The sequence below is a fragment of the Rhinopithecus bieti genome, unplaced genomic scaffold (assembly GCF_001698545.2).
Source record: "Rhinopithecus bieti isolate Rb0 unplaced genomic scaffold, ASM169854v2 scaffold_65646, whole genome shotgun sequence".
Taxonomy (NCBI): domain Eukaryota; kingdom Metazoa; phylum Chordata; class Mammalia; order Primates; family Cercopithecidae; genus Rhinopithecus; species Rhinopithecus bieti.
In genome coordinates this window covers 493,173-509,830 of record NW_016825020.1, presented here as the reverse complement: position 1 = coordinate 509,830, position 16,658 = coordinate 493,173, and the positions used below count along the sequence as shown (strand labels likewise).

At 49.6% G+C, this 16,658-nt stretch overlaps 1 protein-coding gene across 1 annotated transcript in view; it reads right to left on the bottom strand.

Moving 5' to 3' along the window:
- PREX1 (phosphatidylinositol-3,4,5-trisphosphate dependent Rac exchange factor 1) overlaps positions 1-16,658 on the bottom strand; it is a 213,473-nt gene that overhangs the window by 110,471 nt on the left and 86,344 nt on the right. Inside the window, 2 exon segments of the mRNA XM_017862768.1 lie at positions 5,006-5,110; positions 15,339-15,461. The gene's annotated coding sequence lies outside the window, so the exon portion shown is untranslated.

Below are 16,658 nucleotides of genomic sequence, written 5' to 3'. Positions count from 1 at the left end.
TTCTTTTTTTTTTTTTTTCTTTTTTTTGAGACGGAGTCTCACTCTGTCGCCGGGGCTGGAGTGCAGTGGCCGGATCTCAGCTCACTGCAAGCTCCGCCTCCCGGGTTCACGCCATCCTCCTGCCTCAGCCTCCCGAGTAGCTGGGACTACAGGCGCCCGCCACCTCGTCCGGCTAGTTTTTTTTTTTGTATTTTTTAGTAGAGACGGGGTTTCACAGTGTTAGCCAGGATGGTCTCGATCTCCTGACCTCGTGATCCACCCGTATCGGCCTCCCAAAGTGCTGGGATTACAGGCTTGAGCCACCGTGCCCGGCCTGGACCTGCACTTCTACCCAGATACTGACGGGGGGGCCTTTTACCATGCAAATTAGCTCCAGTCATGCCTCTGCTCAAAACCCTCCCACGGCTTCCCAACCCACTGAGAATAAAACAGAACATTCTCTTTTTTTTTTTTTTTTTTGAGGTGGAGTCTCACTCTGTCGCCCGGGCTGGAGTACAGTGGCCGGATCTCAGCTCACTGCAAGCTCCGCCTCCCGGGTTCACGCCATTCTCCTGCCTCAGCCTCCCGAGTAGCTGGGACTACAGGCGCCCGCCACCTCGCCCGGCTAGTTTTGTATTTTAGTAGAGACGGGGTTTCACCGTGTTAGCCAGGATGGTCTCGATCTCCTGACCTCGTGATCCGCCCGTCTCGGCCTCCCAAAGTGCTGGGATTACAGGCTTGAGCCACCGTGCCCGGCCTAAAACGGAACATTCTCTAAGGCAATGCCATGAGCTCCAACATGAAGGGATCCCACAGAGCAATCCCACAGACATCATGCTGCACAAAAGCGGCCACACACACCGTATCCTGAATGATGCCGTTCACAGATGATGTTAGAATAGGCAAAACTAAGCTTTGGTAAGAGAAACTAGCAGAGGGATTCTGGAGGTCTGGGGGCCATGACTGGAAAGGGGCAAGAGGGAACCTTCTGGAGTGATGGGAATGTTCTTCGAACTTGGTGGTTCCATGCTATAGACATATGTAAGCATTCGTCACCCTGGAGGTGCACTTACTGCATGGATGCTACACTTTAATTAAAAAGCTTTTTTAAAATCTCATACTTGGACTGGGCAGAGTGACTCACACCTGGGAGTGTACTCCCAGCACTTTGGGGAAGCCAAAGCAGGAGGATCACTTTAGCCCAGGAGTTCAACACCAGCCTGGGTAACATAGCAAGACCCCAACTCCACAAAAAAAAATTTAAAAATTAGCTGGGCATGGTGGTGCACACTATAGTCCCAGCTTCTCAGGAAGCTAAGATGGGAGGATGGCTTGAGTCTAGGATGTTAAGGCTGCAGTGGGCCATGATGGTGCCATTGCACTCCAGCCTGGGTGATGCAGTGAGATCCTATCTCAAAAAACAAAAACAAAACAAAACAAAAAATGTCAGACTCTTTCCATTGACTAGATGCTCCTTCATCATCTGGCTTCTTTCAATCTCTCTGACCTCATCTCCTCCTGCTTTTTCTCTTATGACCTTCATTCTGGTCTCCCTTGGCTTTCTTGCAATTCCTCAAACACAATCCTACCTCAGGGCCTTTGCACATGCAGGTCGTCTATCCCTCTGAAATGCTACATAGCCTCTGCCTCTCTCTCTCTCCTTCACTTCATCCACATCTCTGCTTACATGTTACGTAAGATGCAGTTTTCCCAAAGACCAATCTAAAACGGCAGCCACCACCCTAACTCCCTCAAAACATCCTGTCACCCTTATTTTACATCCTCCAGAGAATTTAACATCACATTATCATTGAAGTTCCCCCAACTAGAATAGCCACTCTATGAGAACAGGGACTTTTCTTGCCTTGTTCACTGTCGGATCTTTAGGCCTTAGAATGATCCCTACCACATGATAAGTGCTTAGTAAGTTGTTGGATGAGTAAATGAAAAATCATCCCCATTTTACACACAAGAAAACTGAGGCAGAGAAAAATAAAGCCACTGCTCCACCAGTCTCCATCACTCAGCTGGTGCCCAGCACAACGTGGATGGAAAACCAGATTCTGTCTGTTCCCAAAGCCTTAATGTCCCATAACAGACTCAAGACAGCTCTTCTGCAGGTGGCCAAAAGCTGGGAGACGCCAGCAAGGAGGGAGACAGATGGCACATGTGCTGGCACCCCACGCATCCTCCCCTGCCCAGCCCGGCCCACCCAGCTGCTGCTAGGAACAGGGCAGTGTGACCCACCAGAAAGACTGCTTGAGAGAGGGAGGGAGGGAGGGAGGGGGAAAGAAAGGAAAAAAAGGAAAGAAGGAAGGGAAGGGAAGGGAAGGGGAGGGCAGGGCAGGGCAGGGCAGGGCAAGGAAGAAAGAGAAAGAAAATTCAGCCCTTCCCTTCCCTTCCCACACCCTTCCCACATATTTCTGCTTCCCAGGACCCAGCTGAACCTGAGGGAATACCCTCAGAGGGTGGGACCCTCAGCCAGGGAGCCCAGAGCCTGGGCAGCAGGGACTGTCGCAGGGTAGTGCTGCCTGCAAGTCGACAGGTCACTGCAGACATGGCCATTTCTGTCCATGTGGGGTTTGCACTAACGTGACTTCGTCTTTGCATTCTGCCCAGACTATTTTATGAATATAAGTGCAAACACAGAAATGTGAAGATGTAGATACTGGCTATGAAAAGCAACAGCGCTGAAAGCTTAATTCACTTGGGAGAAAGATGGAAATCAGTAAATCAGTCCGCCAATTTGCCCTTCCTCAGATGTTCACTGGAGCTGGGCCAAGCAACATGAACTCACTTGTGAAGGAAACATACATTTGGAATCGAAATTCTGGAAACACTTTGTTGGAGACTGTGCGTGAAGGAAAAGTGCAATTAGGAATATTATTTTATAGTTTAGCACTGTAGGAATGTGGTTCACACTCTGTATGTTATGTTAGCTTATTGTTCTACTTTTATGTGCTGAATTCGGTGTGTGCTGTTGGGAGAACAAACTGTATGGGGGAAGAGATGCCTGTGACCAAATGAGAAGGGATTCAGAGGTGAAAGACTGGGACTGAAACCCAGGATAAGCTCAACCACTTTTCTAGGATGGACCCCTAGAAAGTCACTTAATATTGTGAAGTCATCAAAATCACCTGTGACAAAGGCTATGCAGTGTCCCCTAATGTATTCTTCTTCCACAGCAATCACATTTCTAGCTGGGCACATGGCTGCCCAGAATAAAGCCTATATTTCCCAGCCTTCCTTGGATCTAGGGGTGGCCATGTGGCTGAGTGCCGGCCGATGGGACGTGAGGGGAGGAGATGTGTGCAGCTTCCTGTGGCGCCCTGAAAATGAGAAGGGTATGCTCTCCTTCCCGCCCTCCCTCCACCCCACCACCCGGAATTGGGATGTAGTCAAAGGTCATCTGAGACCAGGTCAATGAGCACCATACCCTAGGGCCTTAGCCCCTGACACTGGAGCCACTATACCAGCCCCAGACAGTCTGCACTCACACTGTTAACAAGAGGGAGAAGTAAGAGTCCACCTTGTTTAAAGCACTGTCCTTTGAGATGTCTACAAAGCAGACAAATGTTTATCTTGACTCATACGCAACAGATAGTGGTTTGAAAGGCTCAAAGGAGGTCACAAATAAGAATCCGTTTTATACATAAGCGAGGCTCTCTACAAGTGTAGGGAACACCATCATGGATGTCTACAGTTTTTCCTAACATCCATTCCCAACTTACCTGTATTCCCACAAATGCAAACCAACTGCTTTAGGGATCCACTCTACCCTTAGGCTCTACTGTATGGATAGACCTGACCCCATCCTCCATCTCCAGAAGTGACCAATCAGAACACCACCACCAATTACTCTGTCTACAGCAATTGGTTCAGGGATGAGGTTTTTAGCCAATGAGCATCAGACCTAGGATTTCTGCTGTTACTATAGGGAAAGGGAAGTTCTCTCAGCTATCCTGGAGCTGCTCAGCTATCAAAGGTATAAGCCTGGAGCTGTTGGGGACCACCCTGTTACCACTTGGGGAGAGCCTGCCTTGGAATGAAGCCACAGCAGAGAAAAGGAGAGTCAAGCGACACACATTCCTGATGACATCATTTGAACACCCAGACTCTGCCATGTCTGTAGCCCTCTCAGGTCTTAAACGTCCCAGAAAAGTGAATCCCTCAGTTTGTGCTGGTGGTGTTGTTTGTTGTTTTGCTTCAGCCAGTTTTTGAGGTTTTGTTTTTTGTTTTTTTGAGACAAAATCTCGCTCTGTCTCCCAGGCTGGACTACAGTGGTACAATCTCAGCTCACTGCAATCTCTGCCTCTCAGGTTCAAGCAATTCTCCTGCCTCAGCCTCCTGAACAGCTGGGACTAGAGGCATGTGCCACCATGTCCAGCTAATTTTTTTTGTATTTTTAGCAGAGACAGGGTTTCACCACGTTGGCCAGGCTGGTCTTGAACTCCTGGTCTCAAGTGATCCACCCACCTCGGCCTCCCAAAGTGCTGGGATTACAGGCGTGAGCCACCGCACCTGGCCGCTTAAGCCAGTTTTAATTGGATTTTCTTTCACTTATAATTAAATAATCCTAAAAATACTAGTAATCCTAATAATAATCATCGTAATAATGACAATAGTATTAATAATTACTACTCTTGCTGCCATTTTTATTAGAACCCTTACTTTAGACCAGGAATGGGCAAAGTCAACCCTAATACAGCCCTCTGCTTGTTTCTGTAAATAAAGTTTTATTGCCACACAGCCACACCCACTCCTCTACACATTCTCTATGGCTGTTTTCATGCTACAACAGCATGGGCTGAGTCGTGGTGACAGGAACTGTACGGTATGCAGAGCCAAAAATATTCCCCAGCTGGCCCTTTATGGAAAAGGCTTGGCGATCCCTGCTTTAGGCAGGAGATCACCCCAGCCAAGGAAGGGATTTGGCACCATGGGGCAGCATGAAGTCCCCTTGTGCCCAGATGCCCAAGGCTGAGGCCGAGTGCAAGGGAGCACCAGGGCTGACGGGTCAACTTACCAAAAGGAAGGCGCGCACGGTGGGGATCTTGTTCAGCTCCACCAGCAGCCTCAGCGCTTTCTCATGATTGCTGCAATACTCCTCGTACACGCAGAATTTGTCCTTCTGCAAGACAAGGACAGAGCCTGTGGGAGGCAGGTCATGGTAGAAGGCAGGTTCCCTGACATGTGCCTACCGCTGGGCTGGCAGGGTAGTGGGAAAGGGCTCCCCTGACCCAGGAGAGGCTACAGCAAGAGGAATCTCGGGTAGAGCGGCTTCACTCACTACCAGCTTCCCAGTCTCCACTCTTGCCCCAGGTCTGCACCCAGGAGCCTGAATAACCTTTTGGGAAGCAGTGTGGCTTGGGGGTCAAGAGCATAGACTCAAGAAGAGTGGCCTGGGCTTGCACCATGGCTCTGTATTTCCTGTGAACCTGGGCAGGTTACCTGACTTCCCAGTGCCTCAGTTTCCTCATCTGTAAGGTAGAATTAATAAAAGTCCTTAAGTCAGACTTGTTATGGCTGGGGGCTAGCTCTGTTGACCTCCAGACACCCCTGAGCCCAAAGATGGACTCTTTCCAGCCTAAAGGTCACCTGTGGGTCACCAGTTCCAGAACCATCAGTCAGGGTTTCCGGAACTGGAAGAGACAGGAGCCTTCTTAGCAGGAAGCTCTCAAATGAGCATTCTTGGTTCCAAATGGTTCACGGAACCCGCCAAACCCTAAGCAAGAATGCCGTGGGTGAGGTCACTGGAGGAGGAAGGGTTGCAAGGCCTCAACCCTGGGCTAGGGGTGGGAGTGTGCAGGAGACCCGAACAAGCTAAGGAAGGAAGAGGTGGGTCCACACAGCAAGCAGCTCATCTTGTTTCTAAACAAGCCCCCAGATGGCCTTCCGATGGGAGGCTGCAGGAAATAGGAAACCAAAGAGAAGGGAGGATGGGTTTAGAATGAACGGGCATCCCCAGCCCACTCCAGCTCACTCTGGGGGCTCCCTGTGCATCGTCTGAGCAGACACTCCGAGCCACAAAGTACCCAGGTCAGTGCTGATGGCTAACACAAAATGCACACCCAGCACGTAGCACAGACTGCCCAGCACACAGTACAAGCTGCATGCTGCTCTCCTGGAATGGGGGTTAACTTACTCATTCCCCACGACAGCCTTACATGGCAACTACTGTAAGAAACCCACATAGCCATGAAAAAAACAAGGAAAAGTTGCTTCCCCAGGGTCTCGCCGCTAGTGCAGTGGCAGAACCAGGACTCAAACTCCCTTAACCCCAGTGACAACATCAGCTCAAGGTCATGGCACAGGGTAGGGTTGGGAGTGGGAGGCAAATACCCAGGGTACAAATCTCAAGCCACAAATCTGGACTAAGTTGCATCCCAAGGGTACTGCATCAGAATACTGAAGGGCACAGAGTGACTCCAGAAACCCAGTTCCACGTTCCCTAAGTAGAGGGTGACCTTGGGCAAGTGCTTTACCTCCCTAGGCCTTGGTTTCCTCATCTGCAAAACGAACATCATAACTGACCTTCAACACTTACGCTGCTGGAGGATTAACTAATATGTGAAATGAGTAGAACGGTGTCTGGCACACAATAAGCACCGTACAATACTTCAAAGTACTCTACAAGTATTACTACAAACATAAACATACTCAATAAACATGGATCAATGGGGGAAAATATCAGACAAATCATGTTACAATGACCCACAGTGCACCTCCATATACACACACATACCACAAGACAAACAATCTTGATGCATACTCCAAGAAACCACCCAATGACCTCAAGCATCACAGCACGCAAGCTACAGGCTCCAAACACCACCACCGACGTCAGCATGCACACGGACACATGCACTGAGTCACAAAGCACAATTCACTCATCAAATATCTGCAGTCCACTGAGATGCCAACACACACACACAAAGACACACACAACCACAAGGCAAGGAAGGAGAAGAGGGGACCCCCAGCACCCCCAACACTGCCCAAGCAGACCTTTTTCTACTTCCATTTGTCTCAAATGAGCCTAAGGGGCCATCAAGGCCAAAAGGGCTGGGTGAGGAGGCATCTGGGCTGCAGGGGATCACCCAGCCATAGGTAAAACCTTGTGAGTAGGGTCTGCTGGGCACATCTGGAATCAGGGTTTCAGCTGCAGACTGTGGTGATGCAGGCTGCAGGGAAGAGGAAGAGGAAGAGGAAGAGAACAACTATTTTGTTGTAGGTGACAGGAACTGGCCTGTCTGGAAACCTGCTCCTGCAGAGAAGACCTGCACCGACGTTAAAAGCCCCCATGACCACTCTCACCAACCACTATCAGCATCAACCTTGTAAGTGCCAAGGAGAAGTTCTGCAGCCAGACCATCTAGGTTCATAGCCCAAGTCTCCTGGTCACTAGCTCTTGGTCAAGACAAGTAACATTTCTTGGCCTCTGCATTCTCATCTATAAAGTACGGACAACAATGATATCATTACCATAATGGTGTTGTGGGGATTGGCAGGTGAATTTATATTACAGTGCTTGCAACGGTGCATAGTCAGTGTTCACTAAATATTAACTAGTATCATTATTGCTTATTAATGTTGTTGTTATTATCACCAGCATGATTGTTTCAGAAAATTCATTATCTTTTTCATTGAACTGGTCTGTGACAGGGTAGGGCGGTAGGTGGGAAGGTTTTGACAGCAAAAAAAAAAAAAAAAAAAGACAGGCAGAGTCAGGAGGAAGGTGGTAGCGGATAGACTTGTGGGTTTAGGGAAAGCCTTGGGAGGGTCCCAGGCAGATTTTGGGAATTATGTTGGTCCCTGACCCCAGGATGTTTTACTTCTCATTTGTGCACTGTCCTTCTCCCCTGAATCTCCTGGGACTGTCAGCTCCATGGGGACAGCGTTTGCATCTGTTGAGGTCACTGCTGTGATGTCAATGGGGTCAGCAGCCACTGGCAGAGAGCAGGTATCATGACTATTTGATGAATGAAAGCAAGAAAACAGAAGGAGGAACCAAGAGAGGCCAAAGGCCCCTCAGACCAGCTCCGTGCTTCTTCCCAAGCTGGTTCCACCCCACCCCAGGAACCACAAGTGAGCACATGACCCAGGCAAAACCAATCAGAGTTCCCCGTCCTAATAACAGTGGCCATGTGACCCAAGCTGGGCCGCGAGAGTCCGCAAGGACTCGTGCTAGAATCACTGGGAAGAGAAACTCTCTTTGAGCTGCTATTGAACCCCTGCCACCATGCGAGGCACGCACCCCATAAGCCTCTCCCATTCTCCAAGAGTGAAATCAGCACCGCACAGATAAAAGCAGAGCCTGAGATCAGAGAAAGACCTGGTCCTGAAATCATCATACGGAGTCCTGGATCTAGCTATGTCTGAAGCTGACCTACACTCCTGAACAATTTCACTGACATGCATCAGTAAAGTCCTTGATTTGTTTAAGCCTATCTGAATTGGTGTTTCTGTCACGTACAGCAAAGACAGTTTTGATATGTGCACACTCTGAAAGGGAGAAAATGAAATACATAGACCCAAATCTTAGTGAGGTGACAGGGACTCTCTGTCCATCTCCACAGAGATGAAGGCAAGGGATTGGGCCAGAAAGCAGGGACAAATTGGTTTCTTCCCACATGCCAACCCCAGTCACTGAACACTAGTGAGGAGGATTCTGGGGTCCCACAGGAAGCCCAGAGGCAGAATGCTGTGATTGATTAGCTATGTCTGCCACAGGTGCGGGAGAGGGAGTAAGTAACAAGCTCACCACTGGTTTGTCATTCCTCATCCCCTGAGCCCCCTCTACAACACAGTCTGCAGTGTTTTCCTCTCCTTCAGCCTGTGGGAAGGGCAGGGGCCCAGGGCTTGAGGCTTGGAGAAGTTAAATTTAGCAAAGGACAACATCCCCTCTGCAGCACCGTGCCCAGTTCAATCACACCCGTGTCCTTTCATCCAGCCTGACCCCAGCTGCATCTCAGGCCTGAGACTCTGCAAATATGGAAACGCTGCTCTTGACAGCTCAGAGTCCAAGTGTTCCATTTCCTCCTAGGGGCCCCACATGGGGCTCTGATTGCTTTGCCAGGAAGAAACGGACAAATAGTTGTGCATACACAGATATAGTGGGTGCGCAACATGTGGCTGTGGGTTTGGGGTGAGAAGGGGGAGAAGGGGACAGCTGCCAGCTGGAGACAGCCAGGGGAGGGGAGCTCACCCCCAGGAAGGGCTCAAGGATTGTGAGAGGTGGCAGCTGCTGTCCACGATACCCAGGTGACAGTGGTTCCACAGGGACCATCAGCTCCAAACCACTCATTTCACAGCCAGCAAGACTGAGACCCAGAAAAGGGAAGGAGCTGGCCCATGCAAACATATCCTCCAACGGGGAGAAGAGAAGTGAGAGTCAGGTCTCAATTTTTCAACAGTCTCCTCAACTTATTTACCCATCCACACAGCTGCGGAGAGAGAGGGGTTAAAACATAAATCAGACCACACTACTCCTGTGCTTAAAACCTGCAGTGGCTTCCACTGCCTCAGAATAAGATCTATGGTCCTTACCTTGGCACGCAAAGCCCTACAGGATCTGTCCTGCCCCCACTATGACACCCTCAAACTCTCTCCATCACTCACTCTGCTCTGGTCACACTGGTCTCCCTTCTTCTCTCAAATGAGCTAAGCTTGCTCCTAGCTCAGGGCTTCCGCCCTTTCTCCCCTCAGTCCAGATCACCCTCCCCAAAATCATCCCATTTCACCACCTCAGAAAGGCCATCCCACCCTTGGGTTGCCAGATACAAAATAAAACCCAGGACACCCAGGTGAATGTTCATTTCAGATACATGTTTTTTTTTTTAGTATGTCTCAAATATTCCATAAGATATGCTTCCATTAAAAAAATTACTTGATGTTTACCTGAAATTCCAATTTCCCTGGGTGTCCTTTGTTTTCATTTGCTAAATGTGGCAGCCCTGGCCCTGACCTCCTGATTGAAAGCAACCTCAGGCAGAGTCACTCTTCACCACATCTGCATTTTACGTTCTTCACAGTCTGCACTGGCATCTGAAATGACCTAACCAGTTAAATTACCCTCTGTTTCACCCACCTACGAGCAGTGTGGCAGCAGGGAGCAAGTCTGTCTTATTTAGTACAGCATCCCCAGGGTCTAGTGCAGTGCCTGGCACACAGGAGATGCTTAGTATGTATTTCAGGAGACCTTATCACATAAGACAGTGAAAACCACAGACTCTACAGCCTGAATGTGTCAGCTCAAATCCTGGCTCTGATGCTTCCTAGCTCGGTAAGTTTGCTTTATAACTTAATCTCTCTGGGCCTTGGTTTCCTCATCTGTAAAATGGGTACAATAATAGTAACCACCTTTAGAGACTGTTGTGAAGTTTTAATGAATGCATATCTGTAAGGCACAGAGAACAGGACCCAGTGCAAAGAAAATGTCCACTCAGTGCTAGTTTATGATAAACTCAGTAGTTACTGGTTGGGTTTTGGGGAACAGGGGTTAGGGACTCTTCCTCCATCTGTTCAGTTAGGTGGCACTAGTGGGCTGGACTGTGGGCCAGGGCCCCTTCCTCTCCTGGAGAGCCTGTCTGCAGAGCTCTGTTCCCAATTAGCATCTCACCAGCCCAGATGCTGCCATGGCCATGGGAAAATGTTTCCAGGCAGGGAGTAAATGGAGTAAACAAGCCGGGGAAGGAGAGTGGAAAGGAAAAATTGAGACCTGCTTTTCCTTTGGGGTTGCAGTGGATGCCATGGTGCACTCCTCAAATGCCTGTCACGGAGAGAGAGAGATGCCCCTTACCCCAGGTGCTGGGAGTGGGGGCTGACAACGACCCTTAGCTAAGGCCCTTCCCTGGAGTTGCCTTCAGCCTAAGAGGGCTGCCTGTCTGCAGTGGTACACCCACTCCTGAGGACAGCCCACCAGGCAATGAGGGTGCAAAGGCCTTGCCCACTTGCTACAATTGTGCGTAATCTGAAGAGCTATCCTAGTTCCAGAGTTCTTTCCAGATGGGACTATCAGCAGCTGGGGTGGAGTCTCCGCAACCTCTCCTTTAGCTGCTTCCAAGAGGCCACCTGTGTGCAAATCGCCAGCTTCCAGAAACCCAACATACAGAGGGGCGGCCTTCAAAACTCCTGAGACAGACTGACTCAGCCTGTCCTCCGTGAGCAGGCAGGAAGAGGCGTGATGATTTTAATTTTTAATTAAAAAGATGATTTTAAATTAAAACACTGGATCACACACTGAGAACGCTGGCTCCTTTTTCAATAGGTCCGGTTAGCTCAAGGAGGGTCTTAGCTGGTGTGATGTAACCAGCCTCAGGCTGAGAGGCTCAAGCAGTTAATAGTTTCTAGAAAGAATGCGGTAACACCGCTTGGTTTCTACCGCACTTATTTTGACAATTACCTTCTATTTACAGCACTCATTTTCTATTTTCAATGATGATGCAAACTTCTCTTTTTAAATAAGTTTATTGAAGTTGTGTTAAGTGAATCAATTTTTTAAAGCATTAAACAAGTAATACTACAAAGGATACTCAGATATAGCTGAAATTCCAAACTTAGCACGTAAGCTAATGAACTGAGGAACCCTGGCTTAGCCCTTAGGAAGGTCGAAAGCCCACTTCTGCGGCTGGCACAGTTGTGACCTTGAGCTTAACCTTTCTCTCAGTTTGCTCGCATGTCCAGAGGACAAGTGAGCTCAGGGCTGGATTTTTTTTGTTTTGTTTTGTTTTGTTTGTTTTCAGACAATGTCTTACCCTGTCACCCAGGCTGGAGTGCAGTGGCTTGATCTCAACTCACTGCAGTCTCAACCTCTTGGGCTCAAGTAATCCTCCCACCTCAGCCTCCCAAGTACCTAGAACCACAGGCACACATCACCATGCCCGGCTAAGGGGCTGGAATCTTTCTGATGCAGACAGAACAGCGAGCATGACAGAGTCCCTGTCCTCGTGTTGTTTACATTCTAGGGAGAGCAGACAATAAGCAAAAAGGAGCAAAAGATCCGATGTGTCAAAGGGCGATGCGGACCGTTCTGTTGAGAATGACAAGAGCAGGGGAGGGGCAGGGAAGGACAGGAGTGCAGCAACTTAAACAGAAGGGCATGGAGGCCTTCGCGGAGAAGACGGCATTTCTGAAAAGCTTTCAAGGCAAGGAGGGAGAGAGCCGCAGGGATGTCTGAGGGAACTGGTCCAGTAGAGGTAGTGGCCTGGGGCAGGAATGGGCTCCCTATTCTGGGACAGCGAGGAGACCTGTGTGGCTGGAGCCAGGGGAGTGAGTTCCAAGGAATGGACAGGGCATGGCGGAGTGTGGGGATTTTATTCCAATGACGCAGGAACCTTTGGAGGGTGCCGGGACGGGGGCTGAAGAGACCTGACTGATGTTTCTCTCTGGTGGCTCAGGGGAGAACCAATCTCCAAAATACTTCATCTCTGTCAAAGCCTCCTACATGCATCCTTGCACCTGGGCATCATAGCAGCTTTGTGAGGCTGGAAGGACAGGAGCCCCGCTGAGGTGCAGGGGGGCTCATGATAAATCACCTGGAATGGGGTCCAGTGATCCCAGGCCTGGGGACCCTGCACAAAGTCACACTCCAGAGAAGACTGGGAGGTTCCAGAAAGCGCTGGATCACATGAACAGATGTGCACATAACCCAAGTGAGAAACAATTCCTGGGCACTTATGATGTGCCAGGCTCTACCAACGTCATTCATTCTCTCAACCGCCCTAGAAGGTGAGTTTTGTGATACCCACTTTACAGATGAGAAAACTGAGGCACAGAGAGGTAAGGTCATTCTCCCAGGATCACAGAGCAAGGAAGTAGCAGAGCTAGGATGCAAAGTCGGGCAGCTGGGCTCTAGAATGCTTGATCTCCCAGGCCTAGGGAGGACACCAGCAAGAACCCAGCCCAGAACATCCTCCCACAAAGGCCTAAATGTCCACCCTCCACATGTCATGACTCTGATGGCAAGTGCGGCCTTCACCAGGTACCTAGTTTGATGAGGCTACATGAGGAGGGTCCCAGGTAGCAGAAGAGAGGACATGGAAAAGAGGTTGCTTCATGCACACTGAACTTCCCACCCCTAGCCCCCCAGCCCTCTGCTGTATCTCTGAGCAAGTCAGGAATCCTACAGAGAGAGGTAAGAATAGCCCCACTGTGTCCTCAAGGTCCAGGGCTCCTCTCTGACAAGCGAGTTAAACCCACTTCCCCACAGCCTCTGGGACTCAGGCAGAGAAGCCAAAAGGCCTGAGGAGGGCCGGGGCTTTTGGCAAACTGGATAGTGCACCTTGAGGATCCTTTCTCCCACTTTTGCTAAGTACAGACAATCCTGCCCAAGCTCAGATCATCACGTCACAGCCAGCCCCAAGGCCATGCCTTCCAGGAAGCAGGCCGGAATAACACCCACAGCTGACACGCGGCATTAGCTCGGTGCTGAGTCAGGTCATTCATCCTCATGACAGCCCCCTGCAGCAGGTATTGTCATTACCCCCATTTTACAGAGTTGGAGACTGAGGCCCTGAGAGGTGAAAGGACTCGCCCAAGGTCACTGGGCTGGCGAGCAGTAGAACAGGGATTTGAACGTTGGCTGTTGGCTCCAGAGAAAAAAGCACTTCCTGTCTCCTCTGAACCCGAAGGGAAGACTGTCCCTCCCATTCTTTTCATTTTCCTATTCAAACACCTTTACTGAACCACTGTGGCCACCTGCCCCTTCTCACCACCTCCACTGCTACCATGCTGGTCCGAGGCACTGTCACCTCACTTGGCAGGGTAACCTCTTAGATGTCTCCTTGCTTCCAGCTCTCCCTCCACACCTGCTCCCCCTCACAGCAGCCAAAGGGTCCCTGCAACCCAAAGTGGACCACGTCCCTCCTCTGCCCAATGCCCTCCGCTAGCACCCAGCCCACCTGCGCCCCACTGTGCTCTTATTTGTCCAGTTCCAAAGATGGAGGAGCATCTGCTATGTGAACAGGAAGATAACGTCGACCTTTACTGAGCACTTACTGTGCCAGGTGCTGCACCAAGCAGGCTCCTTGTATTATCTCGCTTAATCCTCACAATGTCACGGATTTATACCCCATTTAAGGGTAAAAGGAAACTGAGGTACAGACAAGTTCAGTCAACTTGCTGAGAGGACCACAGTTCATGAGTCGCTCAGCAGCCTGGCCAGAAGCTCTCCTTGCCCTCACTTTCACATAGAGAGTGGCTGGCCCTTGGCTGAATGACTGCATCCTGGGGTACTCTGCACGCCTGATAGCACATGAGACTTGCCCCCCACTGCCCTCTGAGGGCAGAGTCACACAGCTCCATCATCTTAGGCTCTGGTCACTCAGATGTGATCCCCTGGAGAAGTGAGTTAGTGATGATGATCATGATCATGATGGTGATGACAGTCTGAACAGTGACCGAGTGCTGATACACCAAAGTTTCTCCACCTCGGCACCATGGATATTTGAGGTCAGATGATTCTCTGTTGTAGGGGCTGTCCTGTGCATTATAGGATGTTTGGTGGCATCCCTGGCCTCTACCTACTAGAAACCAGTAGCACCCCAGAGCTGGGACAACCAAAAATGTGTCTGGACATTGTCCAATGTCCCCTGGGGGCCAGAATCGCCCCAGCTGAGAAGCTCTGCTCTAGGCTCTCTATCCTATTGCTTTACCTCTGAGTCTTGCCATCAACCCTGGGAGGTAGGCGGAACTATCCCTACTTCGCAATCACAGGAGGAAATAGAGGCTCAGAGAGGCAAAGGAGTTTGGCTCACATCTCGTGCCCGTGAGGCTAGTTCTTCTATCTGTGAGGGGGGTCCCAGGTAGTACAGAAAAAGAGGCTATGGAAAAGCAGTTGCCTTCCTTCTTCCAGCCTACCACCCACAATTCCAAATGCGTTAGTAATCCTGCAGGAAGAGAGAGGCTACTGCAACAAGCGTCAGCCTCTCTGAACAACAGCCCAATGGGGTACCCAAGGATCAGACACCCTTACTGGCCAGTGGGTACCTGAGCTGCTCAAACCCAGGTCTGTCTGATGCCAAGTCTTGGCCACTAGCTACCTCTGATGGTCACTGTGGCAGAGGGGCCCCGCCAGGCCAGGAGGTCACAGGACTCCAGGACACATGCATTCAGTGAGGGCCCACCCTCTATGTGAAACTGAGGGAAAGGAGAGTCACTAAAAATGCCCACAGTCTGCTGGGCCTGACCCACCTCCCATAGTTCCGGGGATGCAGACTGGGCCCACCTGCCCAACTTGCTACCCCGTCTCCCAGACAGACCTACAGAGGAAGCTGGTGAAAGGGGTTGGGGCAGGGACCCAGGGAGAAGCCCACTTCTCAAAAGCTAGAGTCCACCAGGGGCAGTGGCATGGTACTCACGAATTTTAAGAAAACGTTCCCAAGTTCATGCTGAGACTGTGGTTCCGGGTGTAAACAATACTCCAAGGCGGCTAAGAAATCCTTATGAACTTCCAGGATGTCTTCAATGTTCGAGAACAGGATCTGTGAGGAAAAGACAGGCCAGAGGGACAGCGTGAATCAAGGCTCGGAGGGAGAGCAAAGCCAAGCATTAAAAAAATACAAACCTCGGTGCAGGTGACACTGTAGTCAAAGAAGAACTCTCAACCACCGGAACTGGTTTACCACTAATAGAAATCATTGTAATCACAGAAATATTGCCAACATTTATTTACTATCATCGGGATTAGTGACTAATTCTGTGTTAAGAACTTTACATGCATTCATGGAATCTAATCCCCACTGTAAATCCATGAGATAGAACTACGATTATCCCCAATTTACAGATGAAGAAGTAAGGCTCAGATAAAATAATATTCCCAAGGTCAAAGTCTTGCAAGCAGTTCCACATTTAGTATGCAGACATTCATCACAGTCAGACACAACTGCTGTGTCCAGCCACAGGATGGATGTTGAAATTACGAGTATATTTCCATGCACCCATTAAAACGACGTGGTAGAAGAAAACACAGTAAGGAAGGAGGTTAGAAATACGCTGCCTAAACTCTCACAAACAATATATGAGATTCTCTGTTTCCCCACATCAACCTAAAAGTGTAAAACACTAGTACAATTTGACCCAGCAATTCTACATTTTAGAATTTAACCTTCTGATCAGTTGTTCCCAACTAGGGGCAATTTTACCCACCACCCCTGCCACACACACATGGGATATGTGGCAACTGTCAAGGGACATTTTTGGTTGTCACAAATTGGGAGGAAAAGGGGTGTTTCATAGACAGAGGCCAGGGATACTATTAATCCTTCCTGCAATGTATAGGACAGCCCCCGCAATGAGCAATTATTTAAAAATACAATATGATTGTATTTTTTTAATTATTATTTTCTTTTTTAGAGACGGAATCTCGCTCTGTCACCCAGGATGGAGTGTGAAGTGCAGTGGCGCGAACTCGGCTCACTGCAACCTCCACCTCCAGGGTTCAAGCAATTCTCCTGCCTCAGCCTCCCAAGTACCTGGGAATACAGATGCATGCCACCATGCCTTGCTAACTTTTTTTGTATTTTAGTAGAGACAGGGTTTTACCGTGTTGCCCAGGCTGGTTTTGAACTCCTGAGCTCAGGCAATCTGCCCGCCTTGGCCTCCCAAAGTGCTAGGATTACAGGTGTAAGCCACCTCGCCCAGCCCTCATGATAGTATTTTTTTTTTTTTTTTTTTTTTTT